Consider the following 7495-nt stretch of genomic DNA (forward strand, 5'->3'; position numbering starts at 1 on the left):
TAGGAAGCGGAGGACAGTCTTCATGGAGCTGCGTGATGAGACATGGGTCAGGGGGCTTGCACAGATGAGCAGCAACTTTGACAATTCATTCACCTCTGTGGGACGCTTGCTGATATCACTTGAAAGATCGAGAATGTCGCCTAGAGGGGGTGAATAGGCGCTTTAAAATAATTACGGTTTATGTTTGAACAAATGCGGAATAAACCTAGCGGTTAATTTATCAAGCACAAAACCTACAACAACTAGGATCACCCGTGTACGCCAACAACTTATGCTAAGCAAGATAAACAATAAGTGATAGCAAGATATATGACAAGAAACAATATGGCTATCACAAAGTAAAGTGCATAAGTAAAGGGCTCAGGTAAGAGATAACCGAGGCACGCGGACACGACGATGTATCCCGAAGTTCACACCCTTGCGGATGCTAATCTCCGTTTGGAGCGGTGTGGAGGCACAATGCTCCCCAAGAAGCCACTAGGGCCACCGTAATCTCCTCATGCCCTTGCACAATGCAAGATGTCGTAATTCCACTAAGGGACCCTTGAGGGCGGTCACCGAACCCGTACAAATGGCAACCCTTGGGGGCGGTCACCGAACCCGTACACTTTGGCAACCCTTGGGGGCGGTCACTGGTACATGTCAAATTGCTCGGGGTGATCTCCACAACCTAACTGGAGACCCCGACGCTTGCCCGGAGCTTTACACCACAATGATCGAGCTCCGAACACCACCAACCGTCTAGGGCGCCCAAGCACCTAAGAGGAACAAGCTCAAGGGTACCAAGCACCCAAGAGTAATAAGTTTCTCAACTTGTAACTTCCACGTATCACCATGGAGAACTCAAACCGATGCACCAAATGCAAGAGCAAGGGCACACAGAGTGCCCAAGTCCTTCTCTCCCAAATCCCACCAAAGCAACTAATGCTAGGGAGGAAAATGGGAGGAAAAACGAAGAAGACAACACGAAGAACTCCAAGATCTAGATCCAAGGGGTTCCCTCACATAGAGGAGAAAGTGATTGGTGAAAATGTGGATCTAGATATACTCTCTCTTTTCCCCCCAAAACTAGAAAGAATCCATGGAGGGGTGAAGAGATAGCAAGCTCAAAGAAGGTCAACAATGGGGGGCAAATGCGAGCTCAAAGGATAAGGTCCATTGGGGAAGAAAGCCCCCTTAAATAGGCACCCCCGAATCCAACCGTTATGCCCACTGGTCGTGCACAAGCGGTACTACTGTTGGGAATCGTAGCATAATTTTAAAATTTTCCTACGCTCACCAAGATGCATCTATGGAGTATACTAGCAACGAGGGGAAAGGAGTGCATCTACATACCCTTGTAGATCGCGAGCGGAAGCGTTCCAATGAACGTGGATGACGGAGTCGTACTCGCCGTGATCCAAATCACCGATGACCGAGTGCCGAACGGACAGCACCTCCGCGTTCAACACACGTACGGTGCAGCGACGTCTCCTCCTTCTTGATCCAGCAAGGGGAAGGAGAGGTTGATGGAGATCCAGCAGCACGACGGCGTGGTGGTGGATGCAGCGGGATGCCGGCAGGGCTTCGCCGAGCTTCTACGAGAGAGAGAGGTGTAGTAGGGGAAGAGGGAGGCGCCCAAGGCTGAGATGTTGCTGCCCTCCCTCCCCCCCCCCTTTATATAGGCCCCCTGGGAGGGGGGCGCCGGCCAAGATCCATCTGATGGGGGGCGGCGGCCAAGGGGGGTGCCTTGCCCCCCAAGGCAAGTGGGGCGTCCCCCCACCCTAGGGTTTCTAACCCTAGGCGCAGGGGGGAGGCCCATGGGGGGCGCCCCAGCCCACTAAGGGCTGGTTGCCCTCCCACTTCAGCCCATGGGGCCCTCCGGGATAGGTGGCCCCACCCGGTGGACCCCCGGGACCCTTCCGGTGGTCCCGGTACAATACCGGTAACCCCCGAAACTTTCCCGGTGGCCGAAACTTGACTTCCTATATATAATTATTTACCTCCGGACCATTCCGGAACTCCTCGTGACGTCCGGGATCTCATCCGGGACTCCGAACAACTTTCGGGTTTCCGCATACACATATGTCTACAACCCTAGCGTCACCGAACCTTAAGTGTGTAGACCCTACGGGTTCGGGAGACATGCAGACATGACCGAGACGCCTCTCCGGTCAATAACCAACAGCGGGATCTGGATACCCATGTTGGCTCCCACATGTTCCACGATGATCTCATCGGATGAACCACGATGTCGAGGATTCAATCAATCCCGTATACAATTCCTTTTGTTAATCGGTACGTTACTTGCCCGAGATTCGATCGTCGGTATCCCAATACCTTGTTCAATCTCGTTACCGGCAAGTCTCTTTACTCGTACCGCAATGCATGATCCCGTGACTAACGCCTTAGTCACATTGAGCTCATTATGATGATGCATTACCGAGTGGGCCCAGAGATACCTCTCCGTCACACGGAGTGACAAATCCCAGTCTCGATCCGTGCCAACCCAACAGACACTTTCGGAGATGCCCGTGGTGCACCTTTATAGTCACCCAGTTACGTTGTGACGTTTGGCACACCCAAAGCACTCCTACGGTATCCGGGAGTTGCACGATCTCATGGTCTAAGGAAAAGATACTTGACATTGGAAAAGCTCTAGCAAACGAAACTACACGATCTTTTATGCTATGCTTAGGATTGGGTCTTGTCCATCACATCATTCTCCTAATGATGTGATCCCGTTATCAATGACATCCAATGTCCATAGTCAGGAAACCATGACTATCTGTTGATCAACGAGCTAGTCAACTAGAGGATTACTAGGGACACGTTGTGGTCTATGTATTCACACATGTATTACGATTTCCGGACAATACAATTATAGCATGAACAATAGACAATTATCATGAACAAAGAAATATAATAATAACCATTTATTATTGCCTCTAGGGCATATTTCCAACAGTCTCCCACTTGCACTAGAGTCAATAATCTAGTTACATTGTGATGAATCGAACACCCATTGCGTCCTGGTGTTGATCATGTTTTGCTCTAGGGAGAGGTTTAGTCAACGGATCTGCTACATTCAGGTCCGTATGTACTTTACAAATATCCATGTCTCCATTTTGAACACTTTCACGAATGGAGTTGAAGCGACGCTTGATATGCCTGGTCTTCCTGTGAAACCTGGGCTCCTTCGCAAGGGCAATAGCTCCAGTGTTGTCACAGAAGAGAGTCATCGGGCCCGACGCATTGGGAATCACCCCTAGGTTGGTAATGAACTCCTTCATCCAGACTGCTTCCTGTGCTGCCTCCGAGGCTGCCATGTACTCCGCTTCACATGTAGATCCCGCCACGATGCTTTGCTTGCAACTGCACCAGCTTACTGCTCCTCCATTCAAAATATACACGTATCTGGTTTGTGACTTCGAGTCATCCAGATCTGTGTCGAAGCTAGCGTCGACGTAACCCTTTACGACAAGCTCTTCGTCACCTCCATAAACGAGAAACATGTCCTTAGTCCTCTTCAGGTACTTCAGGATATTCTTGACCGCTGTCCAGTGTTCCATGTCGGGATTACTTTGGTACCTTCCTACCAAACTTACGGCAAGGTTTACATCAGGTCTGGTACACAACATGGCATACATAATAGACCCTATGGTTGAGGCATAGGGGATGACACTCATCTTTTCTCTATCTTCTGTTGTGGTCGGGCATTGAGCCGTGCTCAATTGCACACCTTGCAATACAAGCAAGAACCCCTTCTTGGACTGATCCATATTGAACTTCTTCAATATCTTGTCAAGGTATGTACTCTGTGAAAGACCAATGAGGCGTCTTGATCTATCTCTATAGATCTTGATGCCTAATATATAAGCAGCTTCTCCAAGGTCCTTCATTGAAAAACACTTATTCAAATAGGCCTTTATACTTTCCAAGAATTCTATATCATTTCCCATCAATAGTATGTCATCCACATATAATATGAGAAATGCTACAGAGCTCCCACTCACTTTCTTGTAAACACAGGCTTCTCCATAAGTCTGTGTAAACCCAAACGCTTTGATCATCTCATCAAAGCGAATGTTCCAACTCCGAGATGCTTGCACCAGCCCATAGATTGAGCGTTGGAGCTTGCATACTTTGTTAGCATTCTTCGGATCGACAAAACCTTCCGGCTGCATCATATACAACTCTTCCTTAAGGAAGCCGTTAAGGAATGCCGTTTTGACGTCCATCTGCCATATCTCATAATCATAGTATGCGGCAATTGCTAACATGATTCAGACGGACTTCAGCTTCGCTACGGGTGAGAAAGTCTCATCGTAGTCAACCCCTTGAACTTGTCGATAACCCTTAGCGACAAGTCGAGCTTTGTAGATGGTCACATTACCATCCGCGTCCGTCTTCTTCTTAAAGATCCATTTGTTTTCTATGGCTCGCCGATCATCGGGCAAGTCAGTCAAAGTCCATACTTCGTTTTCATACATGGATCCTATCTCGGATTTCATGGCTTCTAGCCATTTGTCGGAATCCGGTTCCGCCATCGCTTCTTCATAGTTCGAAGGTTCACCGTTGTCTAACAACATGAATTCTAGGACAGGGTTGCCGTACCACTCTGGTGCGGAACGTGTCCTTGTGGACCTACGAAATTCAGTAACTTGATCCGAAGCTTCATGATCATCATCATCAACTTCCTCCCCAGTCGGTGTAGGCACCACAGGAACATTTTCCCACGCTGCGCTACTTTCCGGTTCGGAAGGGGTGACTATCACCTCATCAAGTTCCACTTTCCTCCCACTCAATTCTTTCGAGAGAAACTCCTTCTCTAGAAAGGACCCGTTCTTGGCAACGAAGATCTTGCCTTCGGATCTGAGGTAGAAGGTATACCCAATGGTTTCCTTAGGGTATCCTATGAAGACGCATTTCTCCGACTTGGGTTCGAGCTTTTCAGGTTGAAGTTTCTTGACATAAGCATCGCATCCCCAAACTTTTAGAAACGACAGCTTAGGTTTCTTCCCAAACCATAATTCATACGGTGTCGTCTCAACGGATTTAGACGGAGCCCTATTTAAAGTGAATGCAGCAGTCTCTAAAGCATAGCCCCAAAATGAGAGCGGTAAATTGGTAAGAGACATCATAGATCGCACCATATCCAATAGAGTGCGATTACGACGTTCGGACACACCATTTCTCTGAGGTGTTCCAGGCGGCGTGAGTTGTGAAACTATTCCACATTTCCTTAAGTGTGTACCAAATTCGTGACTTAAATATTCTCCACCACGATCTGATCGTAAGAATTTTATTTTCCTGTCACGTTGATTCTCGACTGCACTCTGAAATTCCTTGAACTTTTCAAAGGTTTCAGACTTGTGTTTCATTAGGTAGACATACCCATATCTACTTAAATCATCAGTGAGAGTGAGAACATAACGATATCCTCCGCGAGCCTCAACACTCATTGGACCGCACACATCGGTATGTATGATTTCCAATAAGTTGGTTGCTCGCTCCATTGTTCCGGAGAACGGAGTCTTGGTCATCTTACCCATGAGGCATGGTTCGCACATGTCAAATGATTCGTAATCAAGAGACTCCAAGAGTCCATCTGCATGGAGCTTCTTCATGCGCTTGACACCAATGTGACCAAGGCGGCAGTGCCACAGATATGTGGGACTATCGTTATCAGCTTTACATCTTTTGGTATTCACACTATGAACATGTGTAACATCACGTTCGAGATTCATCAAGAATAAACCATTGACCAGCGGGGCATGACCATAAAACATATCTCTCAAATAAATAGAACAACCATTATTCTCGGATTTAAATGAGTAGCCATCTCGAATTAAACGAGATCCAGATACAATGTTCATGCTCAAAGCTGGCACTAAATAACAATTATTGAGGTTTAAAACTAATCCCGTGGGTAGATGCAGAGGTAGCGTGCCGACGGCGATCACATCGACCTTGGAACCATTCCCGACGCGCATCGTCACCTCGTCCTTCGCCAGTCTCCGTTTATTCCGCAGTTCCTGTTTTGAGTTACAAATATGAGCAACCGCACCGGTATCAAATACCCAGGAGCTACTACGAGCACTGGTAAGGTACACATCAATTACATGTATATCACATATACCTTTGGTGTTGCCGGCCTTCTTTTCCGCTAAGTATTTGGGGCAGTTCCGCTTCTAGTGACCACTTCCCTTGCAATAAAAGCACTCAATTTCAGGCTTGGGTCCATTCTTTGACTTCTTCCCAGTAACTGGTTTACCGGGCGCGGCAACTCCCTTGCCGTCCTTCTTGAAGTTCTTCTTACCCTTGCCCTTCTTGAACTTAGTGGTTTTATTCACCATCAACACTTGATGTTCTTTTCTGATCTCCACCTCCGCTGATTTCAGCATTGAATATATCTCAGGAATGGTCTTTTCCATCCCCTGCATATTGAAGTTCATCACAAAGCTCTTGTAGCTTGGTGGAAGCGACTGAAGGATTCTGTCAATGACCGCGTCATCCGGGAGATTAACTCCCAGCTGAGTCAAGCGGTTGTGCAACCCAGACATTCTGAGTATGTGCTCACTTACAGAACTATTTTCCTCCATTTTACAGCTGAAGAACTTGTCGGAGACTTCATATCTCTCGACCCGGGCATGAGCTTGGAAAACCAATTTCAGCTCCTCGAACATCTCATATGCTCCATGTTTCTCAAAACGCTTTTGGAGACCCGGTTCTAAGCTGTAAAGCATGCCGCACTGAACGAGGGAGTAATCATCAGCACAATGCTGCCAAGCGTTCATAACGTCTTGGTTTTCTGGGATTGGTGCTTCACCTAGCGGTGCTTCTAGGACATAATCTTTCTTGGCTACTATGAGGATGATCCTCAGGTTCCGGACCCAGTCCGTATAGTTGCTGCCGTCATCTTTCAACTTGGTTTTCTCTAGGAACGCGTTGAAATTGAGGACAACGTTGGCCATTTGATCTACAAGACATAGTGTAAAGATTTTAGACTAAGTTCATCTAATCAAATTATTTAATGAACTCCCACTCAGATAGACATCCCTCTAGTCATCTAAGTGAAACATGATCCGAGTTAACTAGGCCGTGTCCGATCATCACGTGAGACGGACTAGTCAAGATCGGTGAACATCTCCATGTTGATCGTATCTTCTATAGGACTCATGCTCGACCTTTCGGTCCCCCGTGTTCCGAGGCCATGTCTGTACATGCTAGGCTCGTCAAGTCAACCTAAGTGTATTGCGTGTGTTCCGAGGCCATGTCTGTACATGCTAGGCTCGTCAACACCCGTTGTATTCGAACGTTAGAATCTATCACACCCGATCATCACGTGGTGCTTCGAAACAATGATCCTTCGCAACGGTGCACAGTTAGGGAGAACACTTTCTTGAAATTATTATAAGGTATCATCTTACTTACTACCGTCGTTCTAAGCAAATAAGATGCAAAAACATGATAAACATCACATGCAATCAAATAGTGACATGATATGGCCAAT

Source organism: Triticum aestivum, chromosome 2D (assembly GCF_018294505.1).
Source record: "Triticum aestivum cultivar Chinese Spring chromosome 2D, IWGSC CS RefSeq v2.1, whole genome shotgun sequence".
In the NCBI taxonomy this organism is placed as follows: Eukaryota; Viridiplantae; Streptophyta; class Magnoliopsida; order Poales; family Poaceae; genus Triticum; species Triticum aestivum.